Genomic DNA, 17,893 nt, shown 5'->3' with positions numbered 1-17,893 from the left:
GTACTCGGATGACATTACAATGTGATTGGAACTCCACTCAATTTTGTGTAACGCCTGTACCTTTTAACATCTCTCAAAATTGGACTGTAATCTGAAAATTATTAGTAGGCCATAAAAATATTAGTTTGGACATCCAAGAGCTCATTCAGAACATTTCCGAAGCATTTCGACAACAATTACATGTGTTGTCTGGAACCGTAACCCTGCAGAGCTGGGTCAGCGCCTTGCTGCCTTTAACCCATGGACCCAGATGAAAACATGGATTTCTATAATCTCTGGAAGTATATTGCTTTGGGCACTTGGATTGGGTCTACTTCTTTTGGTGATTTGATGCTCCCTCCGTCGCCTCCAAAAACAAAAGAAAACACAGGAACAAATATGGGCTACCTTTTTAGGATTGAGGCAAAACAAAAACAAAAAGGGGGAGATGCAGGGGCCTTTGAAAACAGTATGCTGAGAATAGATAGGGCTCATGGACAGTATCTCCAATTGAACTTTTAATGAACTCCCGTAGGCGCCAAGAAGGCGGGCAGATAAGGAAGAGCATAGAAACAAGGAACTGAGTAGAAGGTTACATGTGGGAAAAGAAAGTTTGTGTTGCATTGCATTCTTTCTGCTGACGTGGGGTTTATGGAGTATAAATAAAGTGAGGCGGAGGCTCTGAGTGTGGCCGCCATGTTCTCTGTGTGTCTTTGTCTTTTGTGTGTTCTTTCATTCTCCACCATCCCCGGCACGGACCCCAACACTAATGAGTGGATGAATAAATGAATTTGCATCTTATTCAGGGCCTTTTATTAGATATTTCAACTCTATTATGTTTGAAGTTTCCTTAACTGGAATCTTAGCCATTTCTTCTTAATTTAGGGGTTTTGGCTGAAAAATCATGGGGAAGATGCCACAATAGCTTAAATTCACACTAAGAAACAAATGATGTATCAACATCTTTTTGGAAGGTATGCATTAATTGTAGGGTGGAGTCAAAGCCCATGAGGGACCTTGAGAAAATACAGAAAGCAGAGATTAAAGCCTACGTATTTACACTGTAGAATTGCCATCTAAGGCCTAACTCTGAATACCCCCATCCTTCAAGAATAGAATTCTAGCTTAACATTCCACCACCATATAAGCTTGTTATTAAACAGACCTGAAATAAGTGGAGGAAGTAGAATTCTCAGGACTATGAACCAAAACTCAGTGATAGCATAAGAAAAACTGTGAGATAATAGCAATCATTTATCTTTCAGTTCCCACAACAAACAAATCACATTACAATAAAGGTTTAAGTATTTTTGAGTAAATTCTGTGGCCCCTACTGCTCCCATTCTGTGTTGGTTTGATGGTTTCTCCTAAAACAAAATGGCAAGAGGATGACGCATGAATGTAAACTCAGGCCAGGATTGTCTGATACTGTTTTTCAACCCATAGAATTTGTTCCAAGAGACTAACTATATTTAAATGTTATCAGTCAGAAGATGACCCTCATTGAGATGACAGGAAAGAGGAGCAGGGGCTAGAAATGTCAGAATAAGTGATATGCAACTCATCTGGAATGATTTTTCCCTTAAAGTCTTCTTTAATTGGTGATATTACTGAATATCATATTTTAATTATAGAGAGTATAACATCTGTGTCAACTGAGCACCACCCACTTATGGCTCCTAGAGAAGCCATAAGTTGAGTATATCACTATGGTCCACCTGCCAAATGTCAGACCTCAGTTCTTCCCCTCTCATGGGAGTCTTCAAGAGTTCTCAGTTTCTGTCATTAGTGCACAAAAGCCCAAATGCTCCAATGCCCATCCTGCTTCGAACTTCACTAGTGGCTCCACTGACTTACCTTCCCTCACTTGCTTTGGCATTTGTGTTACCCATTCTCCCAGCTCCAGCTTTGTAGAGTCCTCCAAGATTTTGCCTGCATTCAAGTCATCAGGGATGGTCTTCTTGTTGGCAATTTCCTTCTTCTCTCTCTCTTAATCTTCTCTTAGGAAATGATAGAAATATATTCTAGCATATGTAAACTTTCAGAGCAGAAATTTGACCACAAACTTTGGTGCATATATGTATCATGAGAAGACATTGTTTAAGACGTAGAATCCTTAGCCCTGCTCCAAAATATTCTGATCAATTTGGCCTGGGGTCCAGTGCCAGAATTTTCATAGAACATCCTGGTATGGAAATGTGCTCTTTTGTCCAATACTTTGAGGTATTAATTTCCCTTTTTCCCCTTGTCCCCTCCCTTTTCTCCATATTCTGTCAATCTACAACCTCTTCTCTTCTAATTTTTAAGGAGGTATTTAGCACGGTGGAGCACAGAAAAAAAGTTAATTGTCTCACTGACTTTTGTTTTCTACAGTTTTATTTCTTAGACTCGAGCCCAACCACCAGCTGTCTCTCTATTCCAGTGTCTTGGTACTTCACAAGACCCTTCTGTTATAGCAGAAGAAAACAGACTAAGCCTCATTTTGTAATAAAATGCCATAAACTGGGTGGCTTAAACAACATACTGTTATTTTTCACAATTTTGGATGCTGCGAAGTCCAAAATCAAGGTTCTCCTGATTCAATACCTGGTGAAGTCTCTCTTCCTAGTGTGTTGACATCAATCTTCTTGTTGCTGGGTCCTCACATAGCAGGGAGAGAGAGAGAGAGAGAGAGAGCTAGAGAGAGAGAGAGAGAGAGGGAGCGTGCTGGTGTCTCTCTTCTTACAAGGGCACTAATTCTATCACGGTGGTTCCACTCTCATAACCTCGTCTTAACCTAATTACCTCCCAAAGGCACCATCTAATGGCACATTGTGGGATACAATGGCACGTTGTGTGTACACACACACACACACACACACACATAAAATTCTGGAATACCTAAGTTTGTGGACTGAGACTCAGATCTCTCCTGCCAGAAAGTCCAGATACAGACACAGTGTGATGTAGATTCACCATATAATTTGTCACAGGTAAGCTGCATGCACTGGTCAGTGGCTGTCATCGGAAACTGAGGGGCAGTTGTGCCCTGGAGGTTTCCATTATGGAATTCGGGGGCTGGAATTCATTCAATCCACTACCAGTTTTGGTTTAATCTCCAGTTTGTAGAATGCACAGGAGTAGAAGATTGCCTGGAAGCTACCTGTGCTAAGGGAAGAAATCAGAGAGTGGAGGCTCAAGGTGGGGACAAAGAGAAGGCATGAAGTGGCTACAGGATATCCCTGCACTACAGAACTGCAAGGAGCAAGCCTGTACAGGGGGAAAGGGACATTAATACCATCAAGTGCTTTACATTGAGGCAGTTTTAAGCCAAATGAAGCTGAATGCATCTCTTTAATCTCAGATGTTGCTTATTAAGAAATATTCTTCTTACCTTTGCATCACAGCAAGGGCTTTTCTCTGCATCTGTTCTCCCGCCAGAGCCCAGAGCTTTCTGACAGAGGAAAGCAGAGATCAAAGCCAGCACTCAGGGGAAAGGAAATGAAGCCCTACAGCAGGAAAGCAGGCTGGGGACACGGAAATCCAGTGTCGTGTCAGGCACATTCTGGCAGGCGAGGCCCTGGCAGCATGCTTTCCAGCACTATGGGCTCCGTGCCGGAGCTGTGGTATAGAATAGCAAGCAAGCTCTTGTAACTGATGAAGTACTACTCTTTGCGAATTATTTACTTTAAACATATGAATGAATTAGAGTAGATTCAAGGAATCTCCATTACAGTGTCAATCACTTATATGTGTTCCTCCCAAACAGGTAAAAATATTACTTTATGGGTGTTCGGTACCTCTCCCATGTATCCCCATCTTATACCTGAGCCCAATCTCTAGACCCCACTCCAACCCAAAGGATGTTGTTGATGGGTTGACCTCCCTTGATACTCCATAAGAAAAATTCTTCCTTGTTCTATTACCTGTTACTTTGCTTCAAAATGGAAGTTAAGCATAAAATTTAGGGAAAGGACAATAGCAGAAATGTGGAGTGATTCCTTGGATTCACCTTGGAAAGAGCACAGAGCTACAGGTGAAACAAATGCTTTCATAAGGAAAAAAATGGAAATAAATGTGGATAAGCCAGAAGAAATGAAGAATGATAATGAAGTTGAATGGTCTAGGATTTTTGGTAGAAATTTTAGCTCTAAGTAGAAATAGTTTTTTTTGTGTTTTGGGAGTAGAACAGGTTGTTGTGGCTAGAGTGAGAGAATAAAAAACACAGAGTGGCCTTGTGAGGAAAGAGTATTTTAAGTATGAGTGGGTTATGAATGAGACCTTCCTATAGAATTTTGAGAAAGACTTCATTATAGATTTAATTTGCTTTTCAATTGATTTCTCCAACTCCAAAGTGTTGGGATCCAACCCTGGACAGAAGCTGCTTTAAAGCAACAGGAAGCTACCCTGAATTTATGTGGGCTACACTGGAATGGGAGAGGAAGGTGGAATTAACCCTAGCCAGGTCTTGTGCATGAGCTACAGACTGTTTTATCCATGCAGCAGCCCAGAACAGGTCCAGTCTCCCCCGGGCATGCAGCCTTCCAGCCATCATCCGCAGCCAACCTGTCATGGCTGATAGACAGTAGAGAGCCGCTCTTGAAGGGCAGGATGCCCTGTCTACAATTGAGGAGTGAAAGAGGAGAGGAAATCTGGCAAGTCCTCATCACCAGGTCCTCACCCCATCCTTGCCTTGTTCCCATCTTTCCACGGAGCCTTTAAGACAGAATCCTTCCACTGGAGCCTGTATCCCCTCAACTTCCTGAGAATTATGAATCTGCCTGGTGCTGGGGCTGTGTGGAGATACCTGTTGTTTACAACAGCATCCCGGATAGCTTGGTTTTGTTTTAATGGCATCTTTTTCATCCTCAATGGAGAAGTCTGTCATAACAAGCTACTATAAATTACTGCCAGCATTCCTGTTTTACCACCTCCAACCTTTCAGCTGTGATATAGGGCCCATAAATCTTGTCAGGACCCATCTCACCACATTCAGTGCTTGGACAGCCTCCTCCATGTTCTTCCGTTTTTTGCATTCCCTCTACCTCTCTTGACTGCGAATGGTTCAGCCAAAAGGGAAGCGGGGCTGCAGTAGTGTTTAATCAGACCCTGTGGGGGCTGTGAAGATGAATGGGATCTGGGACCTAGGGTTAAGAGAGGGGAAGGAAGAAGAAGAAGTAGGTCAGCAGCAGTTAAGACTCAGAGGAACTAAATATTTCAGAGCGGGAATTGGCTAGAGATAGTTGCAGGGGTGTCTGACTGTAAGAAAGAGAGGTAGAGAGAGAGAGAGAGTATAATTTGTGCTGATAGATACACAAACCTCAGCAGGTTCCCCAGCTCAAAGGATAAGACTTGTTCATTATTGATTTTCTTCCATGTTTGATTAGAACTAGAACTGGAGGATGGAGAGAGAGAGTATCTCTAAGCCCTGGGCATACTTCAATGTTTGCAATAAATCAGGATCTTAATAGTTTGTTTTTTTTTTTTTTTTTTTTTTTTTAAAGAAGGTGTATATCTAATGCTTTTTCTCCTGTATCAACTTAGAGGGCATTCTTCATTTTTTTCTGCACTACCAAAAAAAATGAGTACCAAGCCTAAGAACACACGAAATCGCACCTGATTCAAAATGCAATAAATAAGGATATTAATAAATAATATATAATGAAAAATAAGTAAATAAATATAGCTGCTTCCTGTAAAGCGCATTTACTTTTCAAAGCTGCCTTGTGATGTCCCTCTGTCCTGGCTTCTCTTCCTTAGGACAGCTGAGACTGATGACCTTATACCTTTCCTTTCACCTTACTCCAGTTTTCTAGCTGAAGTGTGAGCTTTTCTTCTCCCTGACTTTTTCTAGGTCTCTGCAACAAAGGAGCTCCTCAAAGAGGGAGGGTGGGGAGAATAGGGATGCCAGTGAACCAACTTCCTCTCAGCCATTTGGAGGCTTTGCAAGTTTATATTAACTATCAGACAAGGTTGAGGTGAGGCCAAAAGAGATAGAAATATGTGAGGGGTGGGATTAGAGAAAGTTCCAGAAAATGTTATTCTCTCCTCTGCCAGACTTACCTGAGTGCTACACACTCTTGCCTTTGTTTACCCTGGACATAATTGGCTTTCATCTGTATTGCTGCCTTGCTGCTGCGCTCTTTCTATCTAACTGAATCGTAAAACCTTTCCCCATCGTAGGCCACAGTCATTCCCCTCGATTTCGCATTTTTTTCACTTTACTCTTCCTTCCTTTCCAGATGCTCTTACTGTTTCTAACTGAACACTGCAAGTTCCTCTTTCTCTTTTCATGCACTAACTAGGTTTTTACAAAGGCCCTTTCTGCAATGATCTCATTTTCTTAACACCTCTAAATTGTATATGCATTACCACAGAGAATTCCCCTCCCTTGTGACTCGATTATCACAATTTGGACCATTTAACCATCCCCTTCTCTATGCTGTCTGACTGCCTGGGGTCCATTGCCACATTTCCAGCTCTTCCCTAGGTATAGGCATTTAGACATCCTGAGAGCAATAACATTCAGGACACTTCTTTTAATGACAGCGTTTTTTCCAGCTCAAAATCTCAGATAAATCTTTGCTTCTTGCTTCACTTATGTCTTCATCATGCTCTGTAAAATGCCTAGAATCCCTCCTTTCCTTCCTAGATATCCTTAACACCTCTTGCTTGGCCAAATACAGACACACACACACACACACACACACACACACACACACATATTCTCTGCCCTTCAATCCAGCTATTTGTTTAAACTCTACTCACTTCATAGTTCGATACACACTGCACAGCTGTCATACACATTTGGCTTTCTTTCCCCACCCCTAGAATAAGAAAATCTTATTTGTAGAAAATCCCAAAATAATGGGAGAAAGAGTCTTGCCTTTCACTGTAGATATTGAAAGGACATGAGTATCCATATCTCCTTTTTGGCCCCTTAGAAGCTAGGGAATACACATGTGACAGAATCGGGGTAAATGTATGGCCCCACCCATGAATTTGAATCTGATAAAGCAGCAAAAGGACACAGGGGTGGTGAAGGACAGTTTGCAGCAGCCATGGCAGAGTTTAGCAGCATGGCCATGAGTGGTCACTGGCAGAGGGCCAGATAGAGTGAAGCAGACTCACTGCTGGGCCCAACAGTGATGTGCCACCCAGGATATCCAGGGGTGAGATCTTAGCTGAGTCTTACGTTGCCTAGACCCTCTGAAATCCTGCTCATTTTTCTATCAAATTTTACATTTTTTTCATCAATTCTGTAAGTTGCCCAATATCTTTTCAGTGAATTATTTTATTTGTTTAAGTTATCCAAGTGTAATAACCATGTTTTCTGGTTTCTTCTTTTGATGCTCTGATATCTGGGGCCTCGCTGACCCTGGATGGACTGCACTTCCCAAGGTTAGCCAATTCCTGAAGACTCAGCTGCAAGCACATCTGCAAACCAATCAATCCAGAGCCCATGTCCCCAGCCGTGTTCTTTATAAATACTGCTCTGATTACCTGAATTAAGTAGCAAGTGACTAGGCACAACCCTTATGCCCCAGAGCACACTGAAATTGTTCAAACCAGCTAATACTAAAAGGACTTACCCTGCCTCTTCCATTCCTTCCTGTGGAAACTATCATAAAGGCTCTTTTCCATATTTTCCCCTCACTCCTTCTACCTTGACTGATGCTGGTGTTTCCTTATGTGGCCTCACTTTATGACATGCCCTACTTCTGGTTTTATAGTCACTTTTCCATGCCTGCATGTCTTACCACACTTGATTAAAATAAGTTTCAGGCACCCTTAAAACACCAGGTTTGATGTTGTTTGCAACCAAGAATCCCAACTGGCATGATTCCTGTCTTATCAGATGTTTGTGGGAGTGACTAGAGGTAGGAAACTATTAAAACTAACTTAAGAAGGGTTATATTGATCAACCCTGTTCTATATCTGTATCCATAAGACATCCTCATAGATATCTAGGATTAGGAAATAAAGAACAGCTGAACCACACGGGATTTGGCCAGGAAAGCAGGGACCCAAGGCTCTCCCCACCATCTCTCAGAGTTTTGATGCACGTTCTTCTCTGCTCTCTCTACCAGTCTACTCCTCTATCATGTTTCTGTCTCACTATTGGCTTTCTTTGATTAATCATCAGAATGTGCATGACCACAAATGGCTGCATCCTTACCCAATTTGATCTTTCAGTTCAAACACTCACCAGGATGTGACTCAGGGCTCAGTAAATTACAGTCCACAGGTCAAAGTGTGACTGGCACCTGTTATCTAAATACATTTTTATTAAAACATAGTCATTCCCATTCACTTGTGTATTATTTGCAGCTTCTTGTATGCTACAGAGACAGAGTTGAGTAGCTGTGACAGCGTGACTGGCTCACAAAAACAGAATTTTTACCATCTGGCCTTATATAGAAAAAATTTCTTGACCATTCGTCTAACTAATGTAGTCTCTGTGCTTTCCTTCTTCAGATAGATTCAGCTCTGGTCAGGTTTCTACCCTGGTCCAATCACCTAAGGTGAAGTGTATGTGATGTTGTGTTACTTAAAGAAAATATCTTGCTGATTTTGTGGTGAAGGAACAAGTCTCTAAGAAAGGAAGTGAAAAAGAATGCATTAATTATCACTTCTGCATTAAGGGAAAACTCATCACTTTTATCTTTACTACATGCTTCAAAAACATGTGATAGCTCCCCATTTCTCACTAAAATAAAAACTAAACATTGCATCATAACTTCTGAAGTTGTCCCCATTCTATTGCTATGATTTTATATGAAAAAATAAACTCCTTTGCCTCCTGAACATGATAAATCAGGCAGAGATACCTGACATTTGTGGCTTAGAAACCAAAATGATGGGGAAAAGGGAAAGGTGGGCTGGTCGTGGTACAGGCCAGCTGTATTAGATCATTTAGTGTTGCTATCACAGCATACCTGAGGCTGGGTAATTTCAAAAGGAAAGAGGTTTATTTGGCTCGTGATTCTAGTGGCTGGAAGGTTCAAGATTGGGCAGCTTCAACTGATGATGGCCTCAGGCTCCTTCAACTCATGGTGGAAAGAAGAAGAGAAGTGGTATAAGGAAAGAAATCAGTTGGCAAAAGGAGAAGCAATAGAGAGAAACCAAGGAAGCCAGACTCTTTTTAACTAACTGCTTTTAGTCAAAATAATCTATTCTTGATACAGGGAAAGCCATTCACGAATAATTCACCCTCACCACCCAGACACCTTTCACTAGGCCCCACCTCCCAACATTGCCAATCTGGGATCAAATTTCCATATCAGTTTTGATGGGGACCAACCACATCCAAACCATAGCACTCGAGTCAGAGCCTGACTGAAGACAGCCAAAGGGTGCAATAGCTTAGTCCTCAAAGGAGCATGGTGACTAGTGTCTGGTGTGGGCAGTAGTTAATATCTGAGAAAATCCAGAAAAAATATTGTGCAGGCTATTAAAGAGAAAGTCCAAGTATTACCTGCCCTTTCTCCTGAAATGATCCAAATTACTGAATTCACAAGGCCTCTAGCATAGGCATAAGGGAAGATCCTACCTGTGTAAAGCTTGCATGTGAATCTGATTCCATAGATGAAGCCAGCCATGGCTAAGCAGCTAGGCATCCTTAAGTTCATGAAAACCCCAGTGAGAATCTGGAATCTTGGAGCTAAACCTAAATTTGTAGAAGAGAAGTAAGGAAAATTTTTTTAAACGAGTATCTGGTAGGCAAGCCCATGCCCCGTAATTACTCCAATTACCCAGATACCTGGTTTGATGGAAGCAAGGCTAATTCCCAGTGTTGACAGCTAGTTGAGCTGAGGCTTCACACTCAGCCCCAGTCAGGCTCAGCTGGGAAATGGAATGTTGCTGAGCCTGCAGGTGACAGGAATCAATGGCTCCCACTGAGAGGAATTGGTAAAGTTTTATATTGTTTACTTATTTTATATCATTCCATAGTATGAGTCTTTCAATGCACACAGATTTGTTTCTATCTTATGAATATAAGCCATTGTTGGGAGGCTGGCAGGGGAGAACCACTTAATTCCAGAAGTCTAAGGCTGCAGTGAGCTGTGATCATACCATTGCACTCCAGCCTAGGGGGCAGAGCAAGACCCCTGTCCCTAAAACAATAATTAAATAAATAATAATATAAGTCATGGTGTTCATCCAAACCTAAAAAGCTGTGCAATTTCACTGACCTGTAATGCCCACCCCTTTATTATCCTATGACAAAGCAAACAATGAGAGTCTACTATGTACAAGATTATTATTCAAGGAGTCAGGGTCACAGAGGTTTGAGGTGCAAGGTATGGGTAAAGAAATGTCCCAAGGTGGTCATGTTTTTTCATAACGTGCAGTCTCTCTGATGCAAGTCATCTTATCTGGAGACTGTCAGAAACGCAAATTATCCACTAGCTATTTGCATTAAAGTTGTTTCATTTATAAGTAACCCAAATCAAATTAATTTAAGTTAATAAAATAAAATAACTATAAATATGAATGTGAATGTAAATAATAACAAAAGAAACTAAGTTGACTACTTTAACTACAGAGTCCATGAGATAAAGCTCAGAAATTAGCTGTTTTCACATATGGCTGTTTTCAAGGACTAAAATTACACCAAGCTTTATTTTCTCCCCTTCTCATTTTCCTTCTCTGATCCCAGTTCTTAGCTGTACTTCTTTCTTAACTTAGTAAACAAGTAAACAGATTCTTCTTAAATTGGTGGCAAAGATGAACACAGACAGCTCCAGGCTTCCATCTCACTGATTTTGCAATGCCAGTGGGAAATTTTCCCAAAAGCTCCAGAAAAGTGTTGAGAATTATTTTCACTGGCCCAGCTGAGGGCATGTCCCCAACTTTGAATCAATTATAAGACATTTTGTATTTCTGCCCAGGAAGGGGATCTTTGAGAAGGTCAGTATATCCAGTAACTTTGGTTTGGGGTGAGGGTTAGGAATCTTGGATAACATCCTTTCAAATACGATGTGACAGTAGGCATCTGGTATACCTAATTTACATTCTTACCAAGGAACACAAAACTAGAGGTCATGACTTCCAGGACTTTATATATTTCTGAAAATTTCACAATATCTGATAGTTGAAAATATGTTCCTTCATGATACTTAGTGGCATTCAGTTCCTTAAATCACAATAATCTGTGTTCTTGTCTTTTGGGGAAACAGGAAAGGAGGCTGAGGAGTGGAACACACAGTAACAACAATATAGGAGAGAGGACAAAAGCGCAGATAGAGCACAATGCTCTTAAAAATAATGGGGTCATTGATCCCAAGTCACATGGGTCCAACCATTGGCATGAAATACCACTGTGGTGTGATTCTATCATGCTCATTATAAACTGACAAGCCTTTGAGCTGTGAAAGCCTATCAGATGTGTCCATCAGAATTGTGCCATCCTGGGCTAAGTGAATAACTGGGTGTTGGGTGAAGACCTCATCTATCAGGTGACCTCCCATCTGGGAGACTGCCACTGCTCCAGGATCTACACAGGTCCTTATATTATCTCTCCCTGTTCCACCATCCAGGTCATCACTGACCTTCTCATGGTACTTTGGAGCAGACACTCCCCTAAACAGATGGAATTGATAGGTCTGAAGGCTTACCAAACACTTATAAACAGGAACAAAGTCCAGTCTGGGAAGCTGAGAGTGAGCGAAGTCAAGGATAGCAAGTCAGTGTATACGCTGACCATGAGGTGAGGGTGGCAGGGACGGAGGGCATTTGTATTGGGTGCTGATATATGGCACAACAGAGGCAGGCTTTCTTCCAAATATTCCCACTCTCATGCCTTCTGTACCAACCAAATTGAACCACCTGCTTTTCCCTTTACATGCCAAATTATGTCGTCTTTGCTCTTGTTAATTCTTCCAACTAGAACTTCGTTTCTATTCTATCACAATTCCATATACCCAATTTCTACCCATCTTTCAGATATTAGAGAGATGTCCTCCAGGTCATAGAATTGTTGCATTTGAACTGAATCTGGATTGTCCATAACATTTTACCAACACCACTGGAACAGACAGCCTTAGCTGAATGCCTTATTTTTTTTTTTTTTTTTTTTTTTTTTTGGTTTTCTATGCCCCATACATGATATCTCTGAACAGATTAGCAGCTCTTGGAGGAAAGAATCCATGACTAGTTCATTTCTTCCTGACTGACACAACTTCCTTATTCAAAGTAGACACATTCGTTAAATCAACGAATAAATAAACATTTTACGTTCCTTCTGACAATCATTTTCTTCTTTGAAACGCCTTCATCATATCCATATGTCTACACCCCTCAATCTTCTCCTCAAGTTACTGCCTTGAGTTTCACGTCATTCTCTGAGTCCTCCTGGCTCTAGGACATGCACCTTGATATTTTTCTTCCTTTTCCAGATTTTCATAAGGAGGTCAAACCCAGCACTAAGGTTTACTAAGAGAGAGAAGCAACACAATCTTGCCAAAAAGGGGAGTCATGCTGGTTGTTATGGTGTCCTGCTCTAGAAGTCTGATCAGGCAAACTAAGCTGACTGGCCCAGGTGCTGGCTCAGGTATGGTCACTCAAGTCAAGGCACAGAATCTAAGCAGTGTTCCAAGCTTAGATGAGGTTTGGCTTCTTGTTATTTAGTCTCATCAAAAAGATGTGGCGTTGAAAGAGTCTGAATGGAGCTCTATGCATGGGAGGAAGGGGAATAACTTCAATTATTCTGTGACTTGTGGTGGTAGTAAGGGTGCAGAAAGAGGTAGGTGATGAACTCTTCATTGTTGATTGTACAATACTTTTGTATTTTTGTTTCAATTTTGAAAACACTCCTTATTCACTAATTGCCTAACACATTTATTCCTTGAATCCAACACGGGACTAAAACTTAAAAAACAAAACAAACAAACAAAAAAAACCATATCCATGTGTTCTGAACCCCTGGGCCCTACACACAGAGCCTGCCCATCCCCAAACTCAGAGTAGAACATAGAACTGGAGACTCAGCAATTGACTTAATGAATAATTGAAATGTTCTTCTCTGGTCAGATTCCGTTCAGGCATTCAGCATGGACATTGGCAACAGCCCTGTTTGAGAGTATGTTCTGGTTTTATTTTCATTTGAGTGTATGTTCTGGTTTTTATTTCATTCTATTTATGTAACCCTGAGCAATTGCTTAATAATCAATATTGCTTTTGTCTAATCTGTAAAAGTGGGATAATAAATGCCCTCTGAGGTTTTTATAAGGATTAAATAATGAAATAATATATAGTGGCTGGCACTATAATATATTGTCCCTTAGCACAGTTCTTTGCTCAGTAAAAAATGTTTAATAGATAGTTAGCTATTATGTAGTCTGCATTTTGACATTATTTGGAACTATTTGATTTTGGCAATGATCACTGCCATTTCAATGTATGACTTATGAATCAAAAAGACCAATTTAGCATTTAAGAGGAAAATAGTGGATCTATGTTAGCAAAAGTAGAAATGTCTAAAGACAGACTTTAGTTATGTGTACAGATTTCTGATTTTTGTAATTTGTAGAGTTCTGGAAAACAGTGAGGCAGATTCAATTGAGATGTTTGCTGCTCCCTATCAAAAGTAATTCTGAAGTGTTAATTATTTTGTTCCTTCTGTTTTGAGATTTTTGTGTTGTTTGTTACATGCCTCCAAAAAATCTATTTACTCTCAGCTTCAGTTGGGCTTACTTCTTTTTTAATAAAATGACATTACTTGTGGGAAAAGCAGAGCTTTTTATTTGTGTTCCTTCATGAATGTGTTCCTATTGCACATGTCTCAAAGGCCATTTACATCAATTAAGACACAATGAACGTATTGCTAACAGTCCTCATCATTCTATGATGTGCTCCGCATTGTTATGTACGGAGCACTCTCTGTTCATCCCCGCCTGTGATGTCACCCTAGCCCAGCAATCCATCTGAAATATTGTGTTTTATTGAGCCATTCACCCAGTATGCATAGCATTATGAATCAAGGTTATTTCTTGTAGACTTTTGCTTTTTAGTAGTCGTCACAGCTGCAATAAGAAAAAATGGCTGATTTATTCTTAGTTTTTGTTCTACATTCCCTTTGGAGTAAATCCAATAGGAAAGGGGAAGTACAGAATCTGAAAATCCCTCATCGTAAAATTCATCCAAGCATGTTTCTAACTTTAGGGAGAATCAGTTTCTCTAAGGGAATTTTCTGATTGATGTGATCTGTCCCTGCAATCAAGCAGAATGTAGACACGGCCTGTGTGACGTGCTTAGTGTAACTGGGGCCCAGAGACCTGTAAGAAAAATCACCTACTGCTTTGGTTTGAATGTCCCCTCCAAAACCCATGTTGGAATTTAATGACCATTGTGGCAGTATTAACTAGGACTGTTAAGAGGTGATTAGGCCATGAGGCTCTGCCCTTGTGAATGGAGTAACGTCTTTATTGCAGGAGTGGGTTGTTATAAGTGAGTTTGGCGCTCTCTCACTTCCTCTTTGTCCGTCTGTCTCTGTTCGCCTCTTATGTGCTTTCTTGCCCTTCCTGCTTCAATCATGGAATCATGCAGTAAGAAGTCCCTCCTCAGAGGAGGCCCCTTGACTTTGGGTTTCTCAGGCTCTAGAATCATGAGTCAAATACATTTCTATTCACTTAAAGTTACTCAGTTTGTGATATTCTGTTATAGCAACATATCAAAGACTAAGACACCTACCAACTTTTCCATGATCCAGAGTTTCAATTTTTGGCCATTCTTTTCTGTTAAAGCATTTAATGCCTCTGCTGAACTGTAAAAACTCATTGTCACAGAAAACCGCCTACAGGAAGGCTTCCCTAACTCTTTTTAGAGTCATTCCATGTGCCTCTTGTGTGCCCCTCCCTCTAGCCCACAGGCTTACTCCCAGCAGAACATGATTATCACACTGTTTAGTGTCCTTGCTCCCCCCTTAGAGAGCAATTACTATTGTTGACAGAGAATTCGTTTTATTAATGAATTTCAGCTGGTCTAGCACATACTGCTTACTTCAGAAAAGTTGAATCACTCAGAATCCAGATATCCAGGTAGCATATCCTTGAATATGTGAATTAAAACAACACCAAGGCCCCACTTACCAGCCGTTTCCTGTGACTTTTCATTCCTGATTGTTCTAAGGACCTTTGGAGTTGTTTAGAAAGCTCTCCTTGTGGCTTATCTGATGCCTTCCCAAGAGAAATCCACTTGAACAATTAGCGAATAATGTGAGATTAAATTAGGCTACTGTGTTGTAATAGTGTGTTTATATGTATCCTACTCTTTTGAAATCAGTGGCATACAACACCCTTGATAGGCATGGAACATTTCTAACACTACCAGTGGTTTCTGGTGTTGCGATTCTTGGAAGGTAGAGAGGGAGGATGAAGGAGCTATAATATCTGGCAGCCTATCAGAATTTCTGAGAAGCAGGTATATTTTGAAATATCTCCTTAGGTGATTCTGATGTACTTCACTCTACTTAAATTTGGTAACTGAGAACATAACCAGAGCTATTTTCCCTTGATCTCCTAGCTGTTTTATGGAACTGGCATATAATAGATGTGCCATATAAGTGAGTTAGCTAAGTTACACTGTCACTCACAAAGGTAAGAAGGGATATAGTAAAGAGAAGGATAGGTATGTATTTATAGAAAGGAAGGAAAGAGAGTTAACATAAATGTCTTTATCACAACAGGTTTCCCAGCAGAGGGGAAGGCAAATCAGGGCAGTGCGGTTCTAGCAAAGTGGATGTGGGGCCTTAGAATTGTCACTGGAAACAGGTGTCTGTGTTGAATAAAGACTACTGAAAACTACAGTTTCCTATTTGACAGTTGCTAAGTTCCAATGCTACATGTGTTTCTGCCTTTTTTGTTTGTTTGTTTTGTTTACTTTTCCACAAGACCTGTCAGGTGACAACTGGGGCTTTGACACCAGCATCTTTTCAAACCAATGCCTTAGAGTTCAGGCTATTATTTTACTTAAAGACACAGCAAACATGCAAACAACATTAGAAACATCCACTGACATCCTTAGCTGCAAATAGACACCTCTACGTGTAAACATGCTTCATCCTCTTCTATGTCAGCAATTTGCTGCCCTCTTATCAGTCTTTTCTTCTAAGTATAATCCCATTAATACTTCATACATTCACAGCCACATTTCTAAAAAGAATGTTCTGAGCTTGCTGCCTTTACTAATTCCTTATTACTTCAGCCTACTAAAATCTGATTTCTGCCATCTCCAGGAGGCTAAACTTGGTCTGCTGATGACTGCAAGTAGAACAATGACACAATCCAGTGGAAGTTTTCCTTTCTCTTTCTTCTCATTCACACCACTTTTTCTGAGATTCTTCCCTGCCTCTCTAGGCACTCTGCTCAGTCTTATTTAGTGACTCTTTTATCCACGTCCACATTAAAACTTAATTTTGTCTTCAGGTATATCCTTCAAGATCTCTTTTCTCAATCTATGCTCTTTCCTGGTGATTTTGCCAAATCTATGACTTCAACGATCCCCAAAAACTGCATTCAACTCCTAACTTCACTCCTGAGTGCCAGACCCCTGTATCACTCTCCTCTTCTACTATATCAGGATGGCACACAGGGACAATCTATTACCAGAAGAATTCCTTCTTCCTGGTAATTGCTTACAAAAATTCTGAAAGTTAAAAAGAAGGTACAAAAGAATTATGTTCTGTGCCCATGATGTGGCCTTCCATGTTATACAGAAACCTCCTCAACTGGGTACTTACTCACTGGATCTGCTGCATTTCTTCATTTTCCTTCTTGTTGCCTTTTTCTGGCTCATAGCTCTATCTGGTCAGCATCCTGCAGTCAGCCAAAGAAAAACACACTAACAATTCTATTCTAGAGGAAAACAGTGGATCTTAATTCTTCAAAGTGCAGCAACAAGACAAATACATTTCCTGTTTAATACTATTTTTTCCTTCTCCCAATATTACCTCAATGCGTTTTTATGTTAAAATGCCCTCTGTCCACCATGGGGAGGATTAAATAATGAAATAATGGACAGTTGTTGGCACTGTAACCTATAACTTCCTAGCATAGTTTCCGATGCAGATAAATATGTTTAATAATGATTCACTGTTTTAATTAACTCTACATTCTGACATTTTTGGAGCTATTTAGGCTTGGCAGTGATCAGTGACTTTTCATTGTATGAGCTTTGCATTAGGAAGATCAATTCAGCATTATTAGTTTGTATTGGAAAAGGAAGAGGGCACCCAGTCCTATTATACATATTTCCAGCAGCTAAGAGTGCTTTCACATGGCTGTGCTACAAAATCTCAGTCTCACCATCTGTAAACCAGAATGATTTCACTGCTTCTCAGAAACCTGGCCCTCCTTGCCTAAATTGGTCACTGCCATTACCCAGACTGGAATCCATCTTTAATGCACTTCCTATCTCCACTGTTCCCGTATCTTGTCAGGCACCAAATCTTTCATCGGCCCAAAATAAAGCTCAAATCTTATCTCCCCTACTGTCATTACCTTAATTCTGTTAATGCTAGTTTAGTGCTTAGCATTTTATGTGCATTATCTATTTTTTTCTTCACACACAAGCTATAAAATCTGTATTATCATACCCCATTTTGCAAATGAGCAAACTGAGGCTAAGACAGCTTAACTAACTGTCCAGGATTACCCAGCTTAGAGCTGGTAAATCGCAATTGGAACCTAGGCTTGTCTTGTCTGATTTCAGAGCTTGACATCTTACTTGCTGCTCTGCTCTTTCTCTGCTGCTGTTGTACTTCTCGTTTTTCCTCCTCTTGCCTGACTTGCTCTCCTGATAAATGCCTGTTTATTCTTTAAGGGTGAAATAAAATAGTCACTCTGTTTATTTGACTCTCATTTGTGAGACTCTCTTCTTAACACCTTCTTTTGCCCACTGCCCTGGGAGATTTCTCTATTTTCTCATAGCATTT

This window comes from Papio anubis, chromosome 8 (genome assembly GCF_008728515.1).
Source record: "Papio anubis isolate 15944 chromosome 8, Panubis1.0, whole genome shotgun sequence".
Classification (NCBI taxonomy): domain Eukaryota; kingdom Metazoa; phylum Chordata; class Mammalia; order Primates; family Cercopithecidae; genus Papio; species Papio anubis.
Note: the sequence above shows the minus strand (reverse complement) of the source record.